This window comes from Vanessa cardui, chromosome 11, assembly GCF_905220365.1.
Source record: "Vanessa cardui chromosome 11, ilVanCard2.1, whole genome shotgun sequence".
NCBI classification, from domain to species: Eukaryota; Metazoa; Arthropoda; class Insecta; order Lepidoptera; family Nymphalidae; genus Vanessa; species Vanessa cardui.
The window spans coordinates 11,945,132-11,968,173 of NC_061133.1; positions in this window are offsets into that span (position 1 = coordinate 11,945,132).

Here is a 23,042-nt window from a genome sequence, read left to right on the forward strand (position 1 = left end):
GAAGAACCGGCGAAAGAAACTCAGCGGTTTTTTTTTTGTTTGTTTGTCTCATATATTATATAAACAATTCAATATGAGATGAAATAGCCAGGAAGCGATCGTTTTGATTCCCAAGGCGTGCTATCGATCATACACTCATTACTTGTACCTTTTGCACACAAGCGTTCCTTAATATTTTTTTTAAATTTGGCAACAGAGGCATTTTGAACGCTTTCTGGAGTTACTGACTCTATGTAGTCGAGTAACAGGAGTAACAAGTTTGTGTTTGTTCCTGGTACCAGTGCTATGAATATCACATTTTCTCATGAAATCATTAATATTTTTCCGTACATACATAACATTGCATAATATATATTGAGAAGCAACAGTCAATATCTTGATTTCTTTAAATTTATTCCTTAACGATTCTTTAGCTCCTAGGTTATAGATTGCGCGAATAGCCCTCTTCTGTAGCTCAAATTTAGTATGAATAGCGGCTGCTTAAAACATATTAACGTATTCTCGAGCATAAGTGCTTAAACTCAATTATACTCTTTATTAACTCTTTATTAACAAACATTGATTTAATACATTTATGTGCTTTCCGAGGCACAGTCGTATAAATATTCCCAATATGTCCGGTTTGAAGGGTGAGTGAGCCAGTGTAACTACAGGCACAAGGGACGTAACATCTTAGTTCCCAAGGTTGGTGGCACATTGACGATGTAAGGAATAGTTAATATTTCTTACAGCGTCATTGTCTATGGGTGATGGTGACCACTTACCATCAGGTGGCCCATATGCTCGTCCGCCAACGAATACCATAAAAAAATTTAATCAAAGCAAACGACTATTGGTTAACAGAAAATTTTGAAAACATTTTGGGCTAGAATTTGAACTTTGGTATTTAGTATTTGCAGGCAGTAGAATATAGTCACTAAAATACTAAAAAGACTTACACATATTTTGCTGAAAATAGTGGTTTAATATATTGCAAAAATAAATTAAATTATCGCATTCAGTAATAATATAGAAAATAAAAGATATATAAAAAAGAATCTATTTTTTCTAATCAATAAATTAGTCTGTTTGTTAAATATTTAAGTTAATATCATCACTGATGCTAGCTTCACTGAATATAATTGTTAAATGACGATTCAAAAGAGCTTCTAAAAGCTTACTTGAATAAAGTACTTTCATTACTTTCATTTACTACAATTTATTTTTAGCATAATATAGTTGTTATTATGATTATTTTAAAAACTTATTTTATAAACAATAACAATGTTAACTTCCTCATTCCAGAAAGGTTATTCGGTTATTCGAAAAGGCATTTAATAGTTTACTTTCAAACTGATTTACCAAAATAAAACAATGACCAACTGACACAAATAAAACGTATTTGATGTGGACGACCAAAGCCACAAAAATCCTCGCTTGCGGTTTTGTTATAAAATTAAATAATGTTGAACAATTTCCATATTTTCCACAAGTAGTTACAGAACTAAATTTTATCAAATTACGTACTATTCTATATATTCTATTCATATTTCCCTTTATCTTATAACAATACAAGCTGCGCCCACGACTCCGTACGCATTTGAATTTAACAAAAAAGTTATTGTTATTTTCGCAGATATTAGTTTAACTTATTATTTATATTTAGGCAGCTTTTGTGATATTGAGTCGTTGGTAGGAGGCACGTGAGGAACGGCGGAGTGATGGTATGCGCGAGGACTGCCCGTGGAAGTGGACAGTATTTGGACAATACAGGTTGACTTTATTATTATTTTATATATAATATTATAATAAAAGTAGCATTAGTAATGACTAAGGCTACTTAGTCAGTGAAAATCCAATCCAATCCGTTCCAAATCTGTTCCAAAGACTGTATTTGTGACAATTCAAAAAATCATAATCTAAAATATATTAGTAAGTTTAGTATACACAAATATTAATATATATATATGTATATCCTGCAAACAATATACACAGCGAAACAGACGACAGATAATAATTATTTGTTTCGTTTTATAATAATTAGATGCTTCTTTTCTTAATTATTATTATAGTTATAAAATAATTATTAACACGAAGTCCCGTACCTCACCGTATTGCCTCCACTGGTAGATAGTTTGTTCGTTTCAGAATATTCCTTCTTATCATTAGTTCGATGGATGGATACAATTGCGCGTGATTAATTAAAATGACTTTATTTTTATTACTCATTGTGAGTTAAAAGAGGCTTTTTTCTTTTCTCCATCCAACTACTTTGGCAGATTGTCGTCCTGATGAAAGTGTTGTAATCATCCTAATTGTTCTCGCTATTTCAAGCGATTTTCCTCATTCCGTTTCCATGGGAATAAGCTTTTGTGTAATACAATTCTCTCGTTATGCTAATGATATGTTAAGAAAACGTAAAATTTTGCGATTCGAATGAGCGTTATGAAGGTACTATTTGCTGATTATTATTCGTAATTATTTATGTATTGTTGTATTTAAGTTAATCCGTTTCAGGCATTGATAGAGTTAATATGACGTTTTCTAAAGTAAGCATAGTATTGTCAAAATATGACGTATTATTACAAAAATATGTGCATAGTCAAAAACTGATCTGAGATGATATTTTGACCAGGAAGATATCATAAGTAATTGTAAAGTAGATGTGAATAGTTAATTAAATAGTTTCACATTTTTTGTACCCACCAGAATATACATACTGTCTTACTACCAGTTTATCTTACATCACATACATTACTCTGATCCTAATGTAAGTAGCTAAAGCACTTGTGTTGTGAAAAATCAGAAGTAACGAAGGTACCACTAATAGCCGAGACAACATAGAAAACTAATTATAATATACATCGACTTGGCCTACCCATGAAAACCGGTGTACACACCACTCGACCACGGAGGTCGTCATTAGCGATATTATCAAATGAAGAATCATGTTTCAATTTTAAATGTGCAGTTTTTAAAGAAAAATATCCTATTGGTCTAGGGATCTCAATTTACAAAAACATGACAGCCTGTAAATTTTCCACTGCAAGGCTAAGGCCTCCTCTCTCTTTGAGGAGAAGGTATGGAACTGCTCAAATGCGGGTTGATGGATACACAAAATTAGTCACATGCAGGTTTCATCTTGATATTTTCCTTCATAGCCGAACACGAGATGAATTATAAACACAAACTAACACAAAGATGTACGTGTATTATCTACCGGACCATCTCGGCTCTCTGATCTCAATATCGGTCTGGAAAAGAAGGCGTCTTCTGAAACCATCCCTGATGAAAGACTGCCCATATTATCTGGTTTTATCCTGATTTTTCTTTTATCTAGTAATAAATACCTGCTTGATCAATATTATAGATATACCGATAACGCTTTCAAATTCAATGATTTAGTTGTAACAGGGGTGTGACGCATATTAATTCAGTAGAAGACGAAACCTCAGAGAACCGAATTGTCGTCTATGGTCGAATTTAATTATCCATGGGCAACATTTCTACAGAGAAATCCTTCGATTTAACTATAAACCAATTATCAACTCATCCTTTTGAATGTGTAACGACTTCACTTAACAATAAAGTCGTCTAACATAGTGCAGTGCCATAACAGCCTGAATATTTCCCAATGCTGGTCTAAGGCCCCCATTGAGGGTGTTAGGAGCATGAAGTCTGAAGCGCAAGAATAAGTTATGAGATGAATTATAAACATAAATTTAGTGGTGCTTGCCTGGGTTTGAACCCGCAATCATCGGTTAAGATGTACGCGTTCTTACCACTGTACCATCTCCATATATATAATATACCACTCCACATATATACACCCTTAAGTTGATAAGTTGATAAGTTGATAACATGAAAATGTACGGTACTTCCCCGGATAAGAAGCAATTTCTTCGGTCAATATTGACTTAATTCCGTTGTCTATGTACTAGTGAAGACATAAAGTGTTCTTTTAAGCCTGTTATATATATATATATATATATATATATATATATATATATATATATATATATATATATATATATATATAACAGGCTTTTATATATATATATATATATATATAACAGGCTTAAAAGAACACTTTATGTCTTCACTAGTACATAGACAACGGAATTAAGTCAATATTGACCGAAGAAATTGCTTCTTATCCGGGGAAGTACCGTACATTTTCATGTTATCAACTTATGTCTCTCGTTTAGCCTTGTATTAAACAGCGTTTTTTCTTAAACCCGCCTTGTAACATATATCCCCACCAACTAGTACCAACATAGCGAGGTGAAATACTTTCAACTGCGTTGGAACATTTACTGATTGTAAATTTTATTTCAAGTACAATACCCTGGAACACCTGGCTAGTAGAGTAGTAACACTGTTAAGTCCTGAATAACAGTGAAAGCTTAAATTAAAGGCGACTTTAATAAAAACTCTCTCTTATTAGAATTTTCTTTTAAAAATATTTGAGAAAATAAATTATTTTATACTTTATTTACTAGGCAATATGTATTATAAACGCTAATAATTTTATACACCAATTAAATAAACAAGAGCACATGCATGAAAAATTCTTAATGGAGGAATCTAAATAAACAATGTAGATGGCTCTATTAAGGAGTATAAAACATTTCCTTGAAAGCTACACTTGCAGTGATCACCTCAAAGAGTCATACGATTTTTTTCATGACACTAATATTAAGCATTTGAAAACTTTTTGGTGCTCACCCAGATTGAACCTGTGCTTCGATTAAAATTCAGACATATAACTACTGAGTCACCTCAGTTTCAATCTTTACTAAAATACTGTGAAGCAATATTGACATGACAAATTAAAAAAATGATAAGTAACACACTGAACTCTCCTTCTATTGGAGAAGATTTGGAGTTTACCCAAGTGACTCAAATCTGGATTGACACGTGTGGCACATTTTCATAAAGCACGTGCAGATTTCTTAACCAGGTTTTTCTTTTCGATCACGAGATCAAAATCCAGTTGTGCTTTCCCGGGCTCGAACTCGGAATCGTCTACATCGTCAAACATCTCGACGATCACGGCTTCATTTGGTATAATTTTCACTGTTAATAACAACAAAAATATTTGAAATAAAAATACAATATAAAATGTATTAACTTAAATCTTAAGTATCTTATTTATTTGAATTACAAGCAAATGTTACGACTGCTTTTGCAGCGAGAATGCATTTAGCTACTTAAACGGGGGACAGTATCCAGCACGCTAACTTTACAGTTATATTTCATGTGGCATTAAATTGAGGCTTTATTTTAGGTTTGGGAAATAAATACGATTTTCGTTTTTCATATATCACAGTATAGTACGACACAACTTAGATGTAGCGTCGGCAAAATTCACATCCGTATTAAGTACGCTATCCCAATATTTATTTTTTAGGTGAATATGATCTTTACACAAACGTAATGACTTGTAATATCATATGACCTAATATATTCGTTAATTTGACACATCGACATGGTTGAACTAACTCAAGAATCTATAGCGACGAATAGCGTCGAATGGCGCGATAGGGAGCTATTTCTATAGGTTGTATAAATCGGCAGTAATCGGTTTTATTTAATTTGCCGGTGCTACATCTAAGTTGTGTCGTACTATATATGTTTTAAAAAGGATAAAATACTCGACCATAACCGTTGTCCAGCTTAGCCACAATACTGAATTTCGATTTATTGAGAATTTATAAACGACTCTATTGTTTTATTGTTATCGTATAACATTTATATATTTTACTGAAATTATATAATATAAAATTACTCGAAAAAATGTTGAATGTTACTGGAAAGTCGCGAGTCGAGATCACCTAGTGGTTAAAACGCGTGCATTTTAACCGATGATGGAATATGCTCCAAACCATCTCCTCAAAGGGAGAGGAGGCCTTTAGCACAGCAGTGGGAATTGACAGGCTGTTGTTGTTGTTACTGAAAATATTTTGAATAAGTTTTATGATGGAAAATTATAACAAACCGCAATTACATTAAATTTACTACTACAGAAACAAATAATTAGGTCTGTTTATTGCTATTTTATTAACATTATGGACATTATATTGTTTATTGTTATTTAGAAGATGGTGATTGAATTACCTGCCTTTACAAGTTGATATGGCTCAGTGGTTAGAACGCGTGCATCTTAACCGATGATTTCAGGTTCAAACCCAGGCAGGCACCGCTATTTATACGTGCTTAATTGTGTTTATAATTCATCTCATGCTCGGCGGTGAAGAAAAACATCGCGAGGAAACCTCCATGTGTCTAATTTCATAAAATTCTGCCACATGTGTATTCCACCAACCCGCATTGGAACAGCGTGGTGGAATATGTTACAAACTCTCTCCTCAATAGGAGAGGAGGCCTCAACCCAGCAGCGGGAACTTTACGGGCTGTTACTTTACTACAAGTTTGCAGAGACCACACAGCTGATCAGCGGCCAGGATGTAAATAGTTTTTCATATCAATTTGAACATATACGTTGTAGTTTGGTTGGGGTTTCTTGATGGTAAATACCATTCATGCATCTGTGACCATATTTTACCGTTAAGTAGTACCTAGAATTGTTGTGTTCCGGTTTGAAGGATGCATGAGTCAGTAGGGAACAACAATTTAATTCCCAACACAAGGATTTTCTTGCCACGACAATATGATTGAGCAATAGTAAACAATTAACAATTTTCTGAATTTCACAAAAGACATTTACAAAATAGGTACAGGAATTAGTAGCTTGGTGATATTTAGACAAGAAAGGTATCGTTTTTATATTTTTTATGAAAGAATACGGCCACGAAAAATGTAAAAGTCAAAGATAAACTTGAAGCCTACGTTTAAAATATTATATTAAAAAAGTTAAAGGCAAATGTAAGTCCAATAGCGAAAAGATTATATGTATAACTTTCGAACCGTCCCAATCGAACCCTCCAATAAAGTGAGTTAGAGGTCTTGGAAGTACGTCATGTATGTAAATTCAAGGCGTCCCTCAAAGTAGGTTAGCGGCGCAATAAAAAAAACAGACGTAACTTAGATGTGGTTGAGGAACGGAACACATAACATAAATCAGGCGATCTTATTACATTTTTTTTATACAAGTGAAAAGAAAACTAAGTAAAGAAAAACTTTTGAATATAAAGTGCTGGTTATTTCAATGAAATATTTTATTTTTAAAATAAATTTTCCTTGTTCTAAAATGTGATGTGACATCAAATTTTAATTGTTTAATAATTTTTAATTGTTCGGTTGGAACGGAATCAAAAACCAGTTGTATAACTGTCAGTTAATATAAAATGAAATAATAATACCTATGTGCATAAATTCTCTCGTTAAATAGAATTTGTACCAAAAGTAACGATAAGAAAGAAAATATTTAACATTACTGCTGCATGACTCATTTCGTCATAAAAGTGGTAGGTTACGTTCAGAGGTTTAGTTTTATTGATGATGACGAGCATGACGACCTCCGTGGTCGAGTAGTGTTTACACTGGTTTCCATGGGTACGCCACTCCGACGACCCGGGTTTGATTCTCGGCCGAGTCGATGTAGAAATTTTCTTTGTTATCTTGCTTCTGGGTATTTGTGGTACCTTCGTTACTTCTGATTTCCCATAACACAAGTGCTTTAGCTACTTACATTGGGATCAGATTAATGTATGTAATGTTGTCCATTTATTTATCGTTATCTTATTAATGTGTTTGTTTCTGAAATTTGTATAATCTTTTTATAGAAGTTGTTGCATTTTGCTACTAAGGTTTCTTGCTTAGTTCTTAAACAACAATACCAACATAATAATACAACATTTTGGAGTAATCACCAATACGCCACTTACCTTTAAAGATGCTGCCTCTTGTGCCTGTAGTTACACTGATACACTTCAAACCGTAACACAATATTAATTGTTACTTTTTCGCCGCAGAATATCTTAAAAATAGGTACACAGTTGGGATTGCACAAAGTCCCAAAACAAGAATTGATTAATCAGATAATAACACATTAATATTATAATAATATATATGTATATGTCGAATGACTGAAATCACATACTTTACAGATTTGATTCTGGATGGCCAGTGAGAATCATGTTAAAAAACAAGAATTATCAGCTGTCAAGAAGGATAAGACAGATGGTATCGCTGCTTATAAAATTTGTATAAATCAATATACGAATCTAACTACGGATTTGTTGTATTATTTCGTGAATATATACATACATATGTTGAAGATGAGGACCCGGAACCATACAATCTTGCCGACCCCCCGTCATACATATTTAATACATTATGTTATGTACTATATTGTTAGGGTTATTATTTTACACATTGTATAAAAATAATTTATTAGAATCATTTCATTAATCTAATATTTGATTTGTCGATTGTTGTATGTTTGAATTATGTTGTAACGTAATATTTTATTTTTTCATGATTAATACTGGCTGAATGTCACTGGCTATGACACTGGCCGATAAGAAAAATAATGTCAAGAAATCGAACGCGAAAGTTCTTATTATTTTTAAAATAATTAGAATTATAGGTCAGATTTAGATAAATTGAAACACAGATTAGTGGGTAAAATAAATGTCTAAATAGTGTTGAAAAATGAATCTGGAAGAATATCGTTGTTTAATCTAGTGATCATCCTTAGAATATAATCTGTGAACATCAATGACATCTTATGTCTTGTACCATATACTCTGTGTGGCTTATCGGTTTCATGTCTGAAGAGTGCGTTTTATGTACCTCGGACGATAAAAATAATCGTTGAAGTTCTGATTCGTAATATTTATTTTACTTCTTCGAGCCTTTAAATTCTATTCACATTTATTCTAAGAATAAATAATCTTTTTTCTAAGTTATTTTGACGGTTAATCTACTGAAAATTCAAGATATGTCTCGGCATCTGCAATGCGATTCTATAAGAATCATTTATCATTTCATGTCTCATTCGAATATTTGACAAACGTTTTACGATGATTCGCCATTTTGATACGTGTGTCCAATAACTTCATAATTATAGTCACGTATCACTTTCGGTCATTACGTTCGTATTTTGCGATGAATTTCGAGTTTCATCTTAGTAAATGGCTGTACTGGACAAAATAATACTAATCATGCAGTAAGGATTATATGCAAAGATGATAGGCAATGATAAAACCGGGACGGCTAATCACATAAATCAGATGCATTTTAAATATTTAGCGGGATTTCAACTCGTGCAAGCACCGCCTATTTTGGTTCATCGGTAGTGGAAACAAAAGTGAGAATACCTACTTACATCGGTTGTAAATCTGCCTTATGGATAAACTGGCACTTAAGAATTCTAATGGTATTAGCTTCTCCTTAAATGGAAAAACTATTTTCTCTCAAAACGTAGATCATTTTTCACCGAGCGGTCACAGTAAAACATATCAATTACATAGTAATACATACTAATATTATAAATGCGACAAAACTATGTTTTCTGTCTGTTACGATTTCAAAGCCAATCCGAGAACAGAATTTGAAGAAATTCGTTATGAAGTATAAAACTGAGTGGGTGTATTTATACCTAACATTTATTAGCTAAACTTTAAAACGCGAGTGAAACCGCGCACATCATTTAGTATAATATAATTATTGTATTCCAATGTCCAACAAAATACTACTAATTTTACTAGTGATCCAAAACAATATACTTATTAAGGAAATGATTCTCTGAAAACAGAAAATGTAAAAGATGTTTGAAAATATAAAGCGCGTTGGAAACATTCCTAAAAAAAGCACAAAGGGAAATTGCTGAAACAAAAGAAAAAACCTAGTGTTGCAATTCCTGTTTTAAAATCCAAAGTATTTTTAGTTACTAAAAATCCTATTACGTTTGCTTGAGATTCGAGTAATTCGCATTTGTATCCAGGAATTTAAAATTCAGAACCGCAGAGATTGCGGCGCTTCGCTGAACGTGGAGGTTAATTAAGACTTAACATTTATTGGGCTTAAAATAAAAATCAGGAAACTTGAAGCGAATATTAAATTTAATAAAAATTTGATAACAAAAAACATTGCACTTGACTCGAATGAATTTTTTATGTGTTATCAAAATTAGACTTTATGTAATATGAAACAAAGTTGCTATTCGTGTTTGTCTGCTTGTTTGCTTCATTTTACGCTCAGCTATTTTGATTTGTAGTATTAGATATATTACAAGGTACACGAACAAAAGACGCAGTGTTTTACTGTAATGAAGTATCTTAACTAATATTATAGCTGCGATATAAGTAAGTTTCTTTATAATAACAACAACATCCTGTAAATTTCCCACTGCTGGGCTAAGGCCTCTTCTTTCAACTTTGCAACATATTCCACCACACTGTTCCAATGCGGGTCGGTGGAATGCACGTGTGGCAAAGTTTCGATGGAATTAGACACATACAGGTTTCCTCGCAATGTTTTCCTTCACCACCGTGCACGAGACGAATTATAAAAAAAAATTAAGCACATAAGTATTCAGCGGTGATTGTCTGGGTTTGACCCCGCAATCACCGGTTAAGATGCACGCATTCTAACAACTGGGCCTTCTCGACTAAGTTTGTTTGTTATGCTTTAATGTCTTAATTATGTGTGGTAAGCCCCATCCCTAATTCACGCACATATGCAGGCTGAAAACTAGTATACATACATTATCACTCGTGTTTGTGTTCTGTTGTCAGAATTGAGTTTATTACATACATGTATTAGACAAAGCAAAGGTTTTATTTAGCATGAAGGCTGCAACATTTTCATTTAACCTAAAAAACTCCACCTAACTGCGATATAAGGAGAAAGCAAAATGTATCTTTACTTTTAACATTCTATATAAACATTCATCTAAGCACATAAACAATGTATCTTCATTCAAAACGATTACTTTGACTGCACTGAAGTCAGCGAGGCAAAAGGGTAACGTCAATACTACGGGCCAGGGAGCGAATTTCAAAAGCTTCAAATTCGTATAGGCTTAGTCTATTCATATCGGAGAGTTTCGTTTGTACACGGGGCTTCATAAACTGATTCCGAGGGTCCTAAGCTAGATAGATTTCACGTACTGCACAGACTGATCCAATGTATGGGGCTCGTGAACTTTTAGTGGTATTTCTTTTTTAAAAATGTATTCTCAACGTTTCTTTAGTTTGAATAAAAAACCAAAATGATGATAAATGAAAAAGATTTTTTTTTTCTTTTGAATTTTTTTTATAATGGATGTAATACATAGGATACTGCTAGCATTCTTGGCAGACCACACTTGCCACCATTCCAAGAAGTCATGTTTTATACAGTACAAAATTTTTCATTTCTATTTGTATTTAGTTACTATCTTAATGGTAATAATTCTTATGTAAACGCAGTAAAAGATCGACGATAGTTTTGTTTAAAATTTGACTTCAATTTTATTTATGTGTCTGCGTAAAATCCTCTTTACAATGAAATGATTTGCTATAAACAATAAATCACTGTTAACTACAAGCACTATGGAGAATATTATAGATTATTAAAAGCCAAAATTAAAAATTACATTGTAATACAATATAGTCGTCTAAACTATAGATATCTTAACTAAGAGCCTATTCAATATAGTTCTCTAAACTATATAACTAAGATATCTTAATATCCAATTAAACTATTATAAGTTTTGGAAAAAGCTAATTCAAAGTTTAACTAGTTGGAAGCCATTTGCAATGTAGCCATCAGACGTAGGTAATGCTTCAGGCACAATCAAATTGGAGACCTCTTAGCTGAGTCCTCTTATCCCAATTTTAAATTAACGTTATTTTGTGTTTTTATTTTAATAAGCATTGCAGATGTCTGAGTGAATTTTAATTTGTTTATAATCCATTCAGAGCCGAGATGGCCCAGTGGCTATAACGCATGCATCTTGACCGATGATTGCGGGTTTAAACCCAAGCAAGCACAATTTTCATGTGCTTAATTTGTGTTTATAATTCATCTCGAGGTTGGCGGTGAAGGAAAACAAGCTGTAAAATAGAAATTCTACCCGCACTGGAATAGCGTGGTGGAATATGTTCGAAACCTCCTTCCAAAAGAGGAGGCCTTAGCCCAGCTGTGGGAAATTTACAGGCTGTTGTTGTTGTTGTATAATTCATTGCGTTCTCAGCGATGAAGGTAAATACGTGGCAACCGGCATGTGCCCAATTTCAAAGAAACTCTGCTTAACGAAAAGGAAAAAACAATAAATTTTTGGTCTGTATTTAATTACTTTGGTTTTACAAAGAAAAACAAATGTTCTATTTATCTTAGGAACTACAACAAAACAAAACTTATTCTATTTCGCGGTAAACTTCCTAACTCGCTTCGAATGTCTCTTCTCTCAAAACATCCCCCATGATGGATTGAAGGCTGTTTATATAAATTGACATCATGAGTTATCCTTGCAAAAATGTTTTTGGAAATTCAGGCTAAATTGGGATAAGTCGAATTGGCCCATATTAGGCGTCGATTGCGGATTCAAACTCACAATTGAAGTTTCATAATTTGTATCTTAATAGTGAAGGATGATCTTGATAAAACTCATATAAGTTTGATAATAATTTGCAACATGGGACAGCGTAATGAAATAAGCCTTTCCCTGAAAAGGATTAAACTGTTACTGAAAATATTGATGTTAAAAATGCTAACATAACTGTCTGTGTGTTACTATGGCAAATTAGTAATAACGACTTTTTTATAACATAGACAGACTCATTTAAAGATCATTTTTCTTTTTTTAAATCAAGCGACAAAAAAGACAAATTGTTCGAAAATTCAACGCAAATAAATTTTTAGGTAAAAGCAAAAATAACTTATTATGAAAACTTTTACTAAGTAAATTATGTGAAAATTCACATTGATCCAATAAGACCTTTTCTCAAGTTATAAGCTTCCCATTTGAAAGTTATATCGGTTCAATGTTTGAAAATCGTCTTTTTGTCAAATCTTCACGTTTTAAGGGAGTTTGATTTATTTAATAAAATATTTCTGTCATGTGTCTGAATTTCTATTGTACATTATATGTAATGTATATTTCAATACTAATGACAACGTAAGCTCCAATCAAGCAATTAAAATTTAGCAAATATTTGACTAATAATATTTTGTTTTCCACAAATTGGCAAAAATAAAAAATCGTACAAAAACTTCAAAAGAATTGTTTAGAAAACACGTGAATATTCTGTGCTGGAGAGACAAAATCAGAACTAGCATATTTTCAACTGCTTTATCGCTCAAACGCTGAGCTCACGTCCAACACTACGAAATTCTTCAAAAATTTGAAGAAGCATTTTGACTCAATTCAAAATATTTGAAGTACTCAAAAAATGTAATGGTTTAAAATTAGAATTAATAAGATTATAAGAATTAATAAGCAATCCCTCACTGTTTCACAAGAGTTTCGATTTAATTGTCAATTCCTGACAGATTTTAGCTAGAGTGACGCAGAAGATATTCTGGTCTTCAATTTATGAGCTGTCACATGCTAGTACATATAGAAGATCGACTTAACTACATGACTTGAATACCAACTTAATAGGATAACATTTATCATTTACATAACATAGGGTATATGTTTTTTAGCTTTTCTTTATTATCTGTTCTGAATTTGCCGCCTTATCGATATAATTATAAAAATGTCAATGTCACTGTAAATGGTCGTGTGATTTAAAAAAATTGAATTTGTGTGAAAGATATGCAAATATCGTATTTCCTGTAAAAGAAATGTTGCTTTAATAATGGTTTTAAATATTGTTTTTTTTTTTGTCTTTACAGAAAAACACAATTTTGTATTTATTCGCATATTATAGTACAATGTTATTATATAATTTTTCAAATGCTATGTTTTATGTACTAATGGAAGCTTAGAAATATCTTCTATACATGAAAAATATGCCTAAATTCTAAGTCAGCCTTAATTCGAAAGGCAGACTTAGAATTTTTAAACGGAATTCTATGTTGATGACATCATCTGTCACGACCCTCGAATTACAGTCGTAATTGACGCTCATTTTTTGTGTAATGTTTAACTTTTAATTATTTAGAACATTTCATGACTTTAAGATAAGATATGATCAGATGATAAGTTTTACGATAGCCTTAATAATTTTAAGACCCGTGCGTCTTTTTTTCTAAATTCTAAAAAAATATTTATCAGTATTTTTCATTTTATAAAACGGGACCTTAAATTTGAAAAAAGAAACTAAAACTTGAATACAGATTGAACAAAACACTGCCTTTTTCAAATGTTGGAATTTTTTCATGTTCTTTATTTCATAAAACGAAGTGTGTAACTTTAAAAAAATACACTTCAATTTCTGTCCACTGCTTGGTGTTGCCAGCATAAGGAACGTTTATGTTTTTACCATATATGACTTCCTATATCTTTCTTTAATAGAAAAAACAGCCTGTAAATATCCGACTGCAGGGCTAAGGCTCGAGAGTCAAGATGGTCCAGTGGTTAGAACCCGTGCATCTTAACCGATGATTGCGGGTTCAAACCCAGGCAAGCACCGCTGATTCATGTGCTTAATTTCTCTTTATAATTCATCTCGTGCTCAGCGGTGAAGGAAAACATCGTGAGGAAACCTGCATGTGACAAATTTCATTTCATTTTCAAATTTCCGAGCACGAGGTGAATCATAGATACAAACTAAGCGTATATATTATATAGTGGTGCTTGCCTGGGTTTGAATACGAAGTCATCGGCTAAGATGTACGCGTTCTTACCACTGGGCCATCTCAGCTCCTTTTATAGAATTAATAGAAAAATATCATAAGCGCCAACAAATTTTCAACAGGATCAATTTACGACATATATACGCGCGCAAGTAACGGTAAACACTGATGTAAATCGCACCGTTTCAGCATAATGTCGCCATTTGCACGTATACCACTCACAGAGTAAACAGCGTTTAAAGTCTTCGATATATAGCCTCATAAAAATAAATCAATTATATGTGAATACGCCATCGCCGTTTTGTGTGTACAAATTATTTCATTGTTATTTGAGCATGGATTGCATATTCACATCGACTCACTATTGTAATAAAACTATTAACACAACATTAATTTATGTCACTTTAATAATTAACCAATCAATATGTATATTATTTACCCGCTTTGACAATTATATACTTTGACCGCCCATCCACGAATGTAGCTTTCATCTGCCCTGTCCGTTCAAAATCCACCGCCTTTTGTTTTTCTCGTGCCAGGCAGTACCAGTCGCCGCTCCACGCCACGAGAGGAAGTGGCGGGAGTCCCACAATAAGGTGTCGATAACCGAATCAATAATTATACTAATAAATGTTATTTCAAATAAAAACGTATTTAAAAATTAAAGCCGTAGTAAATATTACTATTTCAATTCAAATTATCTAAGTACATTTAAAAATCATAACACTATTAGCCATTAAATAATTTATAATTTAATAAATATAATTTATAATTCCTAAAGAATTGTGAGGGTTTGTTTTCTGGTTCTTTTTAGTAGTAAATAAACTCGAAATCTAAGGAAGCCTTTTTTTCTCGCTGGAAAAACGCATTACGCGATTCTCCGACGTGATGGAAGGTGGGGAGGGTGGGTGTGGGACGCCCCGGTTCCCTGGACGCCGAGTGCGCCCGGGTTAGCCAGGTTTACCCACTAAAAAACCAGTACCCTCTCTGTCTTTCGGTGGGCGGCACGGATCGCTTACGCATGCTAAAGTGGCGCCCTGACGGTCGGCCCGCAAATTTGAGGTAGCCTTAAATTTAATATAATGAATTAGTGTTAGGGTTGTGGGCAAAACTGTTTGGGTAGGTTCCACTCATCAGACATTCTAATGACAAACAGTAATACTTAGTATTGTTTTGTTACCATTCGAAGAATTCCCAAGATTGTTGGCGATTTGGTGATGAAATAGTTAATACTACTTGCGTTGCAAAGAGGTACTGTACCATCAGGTGGACCGTCTGTAGCCCATCCTCAATATTAATAAAGCATAATATTATTTTATGTAAATTTAAATATGGAATTGAATGACACTACAACAACCCAGGATTTTTTATATGGACAGTAAGTTCAATGTTGCAACTTTTTATACAAAAAATAATGGTCATAACAATAATGTCACCTCGCAGGAGTTTGGACATGTAATGTTATTGGTTATATACATACATCCAAGCATATTCCGATAAAGATTTTTATGATTCAGACAGTAATAAATTTGTCAAAAGCTTGTACCTAAAGTGGTTATTAATATTATAATATTCTTAGTGTACCCATTGATTGAATCCAAATTTAGCTTGTAAAGAAAATCTTTCCAGGACTCGCATACCATCCCTTATATAGAACGTCGACCCTTTGAAAAGGTAAAAAAGAGTTGTATATTATTCTTATATTTCAGCAACATTTTTTCCGTTTTTTTAGGCAAGTTTCAAACACATTAAAATGTTAGAAGCTTTTTTACATCTTGTATTTAGTACAAAGAATAATTTTATTAATAACTATATTGTTTTTGGAATAATTATAAAATGTTGTACAAATTAAATTTATTAGGCTATTCGTCAGTTCAAACTTGCTTTGTACCAAATTTTATTTGTTGTAGTTTTGACGTAAAATCGTAACAAACGGGCATTAAGGGAGAATTACTTTGCATTTATAACATTAGTATAGATTACATTATCGTCTAAAATAACGAGATGGAGGAAGTTTTTCAGAGATACTCAAAGATTTGATGAACTTTTCAATTATGACCATAAAAATAATATTACACATTGAGAGATTTTCAAACTTTGTCCCGAAAAACTTTGAAATTTAATTGTAATGAACGTCTTTGACAATAATTCTCAAGTTAAATTAATTATTCATGAGAAATTGTCATGAGTTGCTGAATTATGAAAATTATAGAACAATAATTTATTTTATAACAAATTATTTTAAGCTTAAATCCATCTTAAATACTGTTGATTACGTCTTGACAAATTCGTACGATTAATTATGTGAATGAACTCGCCTTAAATTTTGTCAGGAAATTTGAGTTAACAATTACAAGTTGACATCCGAGATGGCCCAGTGGTAAGAACGCGTGCATCTTAACCGATGATCGCGGGTTCAAACCCAGACAAGCACCACTAAATATTCATGTGCTTAATGATTCTAGATTAAGCACATGAATATTCAGGTTTTCACACGCTGTTTTTCTAAACATCGTGAGAAAACCTGCATGTGTCTAATTTCATATAAATTCTGCCACATGTGTATTCCACTAACAAGCATTGGAACAACATGGTGGAATATGTTTCAAAACTTCTCCTCAAAGGGATAGGAGGCCTTAGCCTAGCAGTGGGAAATTTAGAGGTTGTTATTGTTGTATTACTTTGCATAAAAGCAAAAACAAATGAGGAGCATATATCTGTTTAGTTTGCTATTATGTGATTAGCTTTAACAATGAGGCTCGCAATAATATCTACAACTGTGTGTACTTCAGCTCGATTTTTCTATTATATGTATACAAAACGTGCGACTATTCGTATACAATGTTTATGAAATTCATTTTTTTTCCAGCAAGCGTCACAAAACTGGTCCGCAGTGCGACGAGGCGAGCAATCGCTATTCTCATTATTTCAGCTTGTTACTTATGACGTAACTTTGTCGGGGAGTAAATTACTCGTCGTAATACAGAAGCTGTTTGAAACCGAGAGAGGTAAATTAGCTGTCATCTTTAACACTTCCTTACAAAAACGTTTCGTTGTTCCTTTTTTTATATATCTCAACCACTCTGTAGATATATATTTTGTAATATTTAATAATATTTTAGGCCATATAAAAATAATAATGACTACACAACTACGGCTTAACATTTACATTTTTATAAACTTTGTCATTTTTTATACAAACCGTAAGTTAGTTTTAACATTTAACAAGTGAATTTTAATGTAAATATACCTATATAGAACATGACTGCAGTAGTGCTATTCAGTAAGCAGAAACTCGAAACTCACTGCCGAACACGAGGGTAAAATCATAGACTTTGATATGGAAATTGACTATAATAATAATAAAATTTGTAACATACATGTATCAAAATAGCGTGGCACTGTAACTCAGTTGTCAACATTTTAAAAGTGAGAAATGAGTCATGTGTGAAATATCTCACTTTAAAATTGCGCAAAGTACAGTCAGAGTAAGAAAACCTTCGTCAGTTTTAAAATTATTTCCTTTATCAAGTCGTAAACTCTTAGTAAATTTTGAAACTAAAGCACAAAAATAACAATTGCATATGAAATTAAACTTACATAGCATGATAACTTGGTTTAAAATAGAGCAACATATTTTTAAATTATGTAGATTATCTGCTATTGAATTGTCAAAATATGTCTGTCAGTCTATTCTCGATCGGTGAAGCAGATTATCGCTCATACTGAGCACACGAAAATAGATCTTAACAATTACATAAGGAAATAAGAATAACATATGACGTAATTTATACGCCTATACGGACATTAAACACATTACACTCTTACCGCTTTACACCATTATACATTATAAGCAATATTAAAGTGAAAATTAATTTGTAAAAGCCAGTCTTAACTATTTAGAGCATAATAATGAATTTGAGTGGTGGTATGGACGCGTCGGGGTCAACGTCGATCGCGCCACGGGCTTAATCGCGATTCATCCACTTCGGATTGAAACGAAGGATTATGTCACTTGTGCAAACGTTATGCTTTAAATTAAATTTACAATATCAATATTTATTCGCATATCACTTTAAAAAAATTATAACAAATATACTGCAGATTTTACTATGTGGTAGGGTTTTGTGCAAGCCCGTCTGGGTATGTACCACTCATCAGATATTATACCGTCCAACAGTATTCAATATTGTTGTATTCCTTTTTGAAGAGTGATTGAATGAATATAACAAACACAAGAAACATATATAACTACAAGCACAAGGAACATAATATATTAGTTCCCAAGGGTTTTTGGTGCATTGGTAAAGTAAGGTATGGTTAATATTTCAGCACTATTTTCTTTGGGCAGTGGTGATCACTTACCATCGGGTGGTCTAATTTCTTATCAAAAATACTCAGTACTGTCGCTGGTGGTAAAATATCTGATGAGTGGGTGGTACCTATCCTATTTGGATTGGCTTGCACAGAGACCCTCCACCACAGTAGATTGTAGTAATAGTTGACTTACTCTCAAGGCTTCAAAAATATAAACTCATCATCCTCCTGCTCTTTTCCAAATTTAACTGTCGTCGACTCAGCATGTCTTCAACCATACTTCTGACGTTCTTCCTCTCTGACGTCATCTCACAAGTAACATTCTTACCAGCCATATCATCTTACACAAAATCCATCCATCGTTTCTTTGGTCGTCCCCTTCATTTATATCTATTCACATCCTTAATAAACACAATAACTAATTCATATTATATTACGTTTCCATTATTTTATGAAAATACATCGCATATTTATCACTTACCCCGTGTCGCATAAAAACGAGTGAAAAGCCTCATGTTAAGGCCTTTAATTGAGAGTGATACGAGTCGGAATTTTTATTATTTTAAATATAATAGTGCCTGTATTCCTACTTATCATATACCTATTTTTTTTCTTTTGATAATGAAAATATGTGATAGACAACTTAATTTAAAATGGTCACTTAATAAGCTTGAATATAATTTTTTTATATTTTCTTTGTTCAAATATGTTTATTTTTAAAAGTCTATTTTTTATTGAATAACCTACTTGGACATAAAAGTTTCAATAATTAAATGGAACTATCTATGCCCGCGACTTTGTGTGCGTATGAATTTTACAAAAAAGTTATTCTTTTCCTTAGCCTGTCCTGTCCTACTCCTTATTATCATCAGCCAGTGAAAGTTCCGTCAAAATCAGTCCAACCGTTAAAGAGATTAAAGAAACCGTTAAAGAGAGCCAGAACAAAGAGACAAAGTTAAAAAAAATTTGAATAAAAAAAATTGCTGTTTGTACCGTGTATACATAAACATTTAGTAAAAAGCGGTTATTTTAATATGACAAATAGACATTCCAATATCATTATATGGTTCACCGTCCTTGGGACAAAGCAGATAGAGCACAGGTCATTCACCTCCTCATAGTAGCCTCAAAGCATTGGCATTATAATCTTACAATTCATTTAATCTTATATATTTTTAACATTATCTAAGGTTTAGTAAATTTTCAAAAGTGTCTTTAATAAAAGAAATTCACAATTTTTACCTGTGTATAAATTATTAATATAAATTTAAATAATTGTATTTAACTAACATGACTTTGTATTTTTAAATGTTAAAAAAGAGTAACTACTGAGTTTCTTGCCGGTTCTTCTCGGTAGAATCTACTTTCCGAACCGGTGGTAGTTTCACTTAAATGTAAAATGATGATTCAAAAATGCTTGTAAAAGCCTTCTTGAATAAAGTTTATTTTGATTTGATTTGATTTGATTAAGACGAAATTATAAAAAAAATATCAATTCAATACTTTATTTAATTTGATCCATTTCTGTTATTCCATACAAAACATACAGTATTCATTCCAAACGGAAGTATCTTTACATGTAATATAATACTGTAAAATTAAATATCAAAATTGCTTGTAAATGTCTAAAGTAAAGTAAAGAAAGTAAAGTAACAGCCTGTAAATTTCCCACTGCAGAGATAAGGCCTCCTCTTCCATTAAGGAGAGGGTTTGGAACATATTTCGCCACGCTGTTCCAATGCGGGTTGGTGGAATGCACATGTGGCAGAATTTTGATGAAATTAGACACTTAATGGTTTCCTCACGATGTTTTGATATCGCCGAGCACGAGATGAATTATAAACACAAATTAAGCACTTATATATAGTGGTGCTTGCCTGGGTTTGAAACCGCATTCATCGGTTAAGATGCGCGCGTTATAACCATTGGGTCATCTCAGCTCTTGCTGGGATATCTCAGCTCTTACTGTGCCATCTCAGCTCTTAAATGTCTACCCGAATATATTATATTTTGATATTTGATTTTGACTGACTAAGATCTATGGGTTTAAAACTGAAAAATTCTTATTAATACGCGTCATATAATTTAGCAAATACAAATGCAGCAAAAACAGGGAAGGTTGAAATATTTGAGCATAAATTGTTTCCGCTCTATATAGCTCATGCTTTTTTAAAAAGCGCTCGTGATTTTATGCCATAATTTGGCAAAAGCTGCAACACGTTTACGCAACTAGTGGCAAACGAATTTTAATTTTAATAATTTTTTTATATAGCTTTTAAATTTATAAATAATTTTTCATTGAGAGTTATTTATTTTTTATTACAATTATTTCATATATAAATTGCACATATAGATAATCAGCAGTATGCATCGTGTCTTTGCTTGCGAAATTTTAGGTATAAAAATAAAATGTATGTACCAGCATTTTGTAAACGCGACACATACGATCACACAAATAATGATAATTGTATTGATGTACTAAAAATAATTACACTGAACGGATCGATTGAATAAATTAGAAATATTTAAAAATAAAAAAAAATACATATAATCGTTTTCTTTACATTACAAAATTTCGAAAATTACCCGGTAAACATTTTTTTTATAGAATATTCTTAAAAAAATAGAATATGGATATATGTTTTTTAATAAAATAAATAAAATTTGTACCTAACGTTTTAATCGTGTTCCGAAAAGTTCTAAATTCAAATTTGTTTAAAGAGTTTTGACTGTGTAACCTTTCATATTGTTTGTTATCTGTAATTTATTTTATCTAATATGATAATAATTTGAAGATATAAGAAAACATTATAGATTTTTCTTTATTTCAATACATGTAACATCAATATCAATCTTGCATGAAATATCATATATTTTTTTATAAATACAATCTACTTTGATTTCTTTTTTAATAACAAAATAAGTCATTTAATTTTAAAGTAATTAACAAATTTTAATTGTGTTGAGCGTGAGCTGAGATGGTTAGAACGCGTGCATCTTAACCGATGATTGCGGGTTCAAACCCAGGCAAGCATCACTATATATACCTATATGTATGTGCTTAATTGGTGTTTATAATTCATCTTGTGCTCGGCGGTGAAGGAAAACATCGTTAGGAAACCTGCACGTGTCTACTTTCTTCGAAATTCTGCCACATGTGTATTCCACCAACCGGCATTGGAACAGCGTGGTGGAATATGTTCCAAACCCTCTCCTTAATGGAAGAGGAAGCCTTATCCCAGCAGTGGGAAATTTACAGGCTGTTACTTTACGTTACTTTTAATTGTGTTACGTATCAAATATAATATGGTTACATATATATACAAATTAAATAAGTATAATGCGTATTATTTATAAAACAATCATTCGCTCATTCATTATGAGTGTATGTGTGTCAGGCTTAGCCCAAATTCGTTCATCACACGGAGGGGTAATCCCGAAGCGTGATTGAGTGCGTTTATCGTCGACGGATCCGTCACGGCTAAAATAACAAGTGACATGCTAATACAGCTGTATTTTTTTTATTTAGGCAGAAGCCAAGTTGGCTCAATTTCGGGTTCAAACCCAGGCAAGCACCACTATGTGCTTAATTTATGTTTATAATTCATCTCGTGCTCGGCGGTGAAGTAAAACATCGTGAGGAAACCTGCATGTGTCTAATTTCATTGAAATTGTGCACAAATTTATTACTAAGCCGCCTGAAATCATTACCAAGAATATAACATTTGCAGCAAAAAAAAATGTAAATTTATTTGAAATTAACATTTTTTTGCTGTCTTGAAATCGTCTAACGCCCATTCATTAACTCATATTAATGCGAGCCTATAACAATTTAATATGAAGGAACGCTCCTCCGTTTGAACCCATCTTGTTATAAATACCATATATATTTAATTGTGTTGTATCAATCCTTATAAAGAATATTATTTTAAACAATCTGAAAAACAATTATTAAATTTTTTTAATACTATGTAATGTCATATCAATTTTTTATTTGTGTTGATACTGTAAAAAAAATATTTTGCCGACCGAATTCAACTTAAAATCTG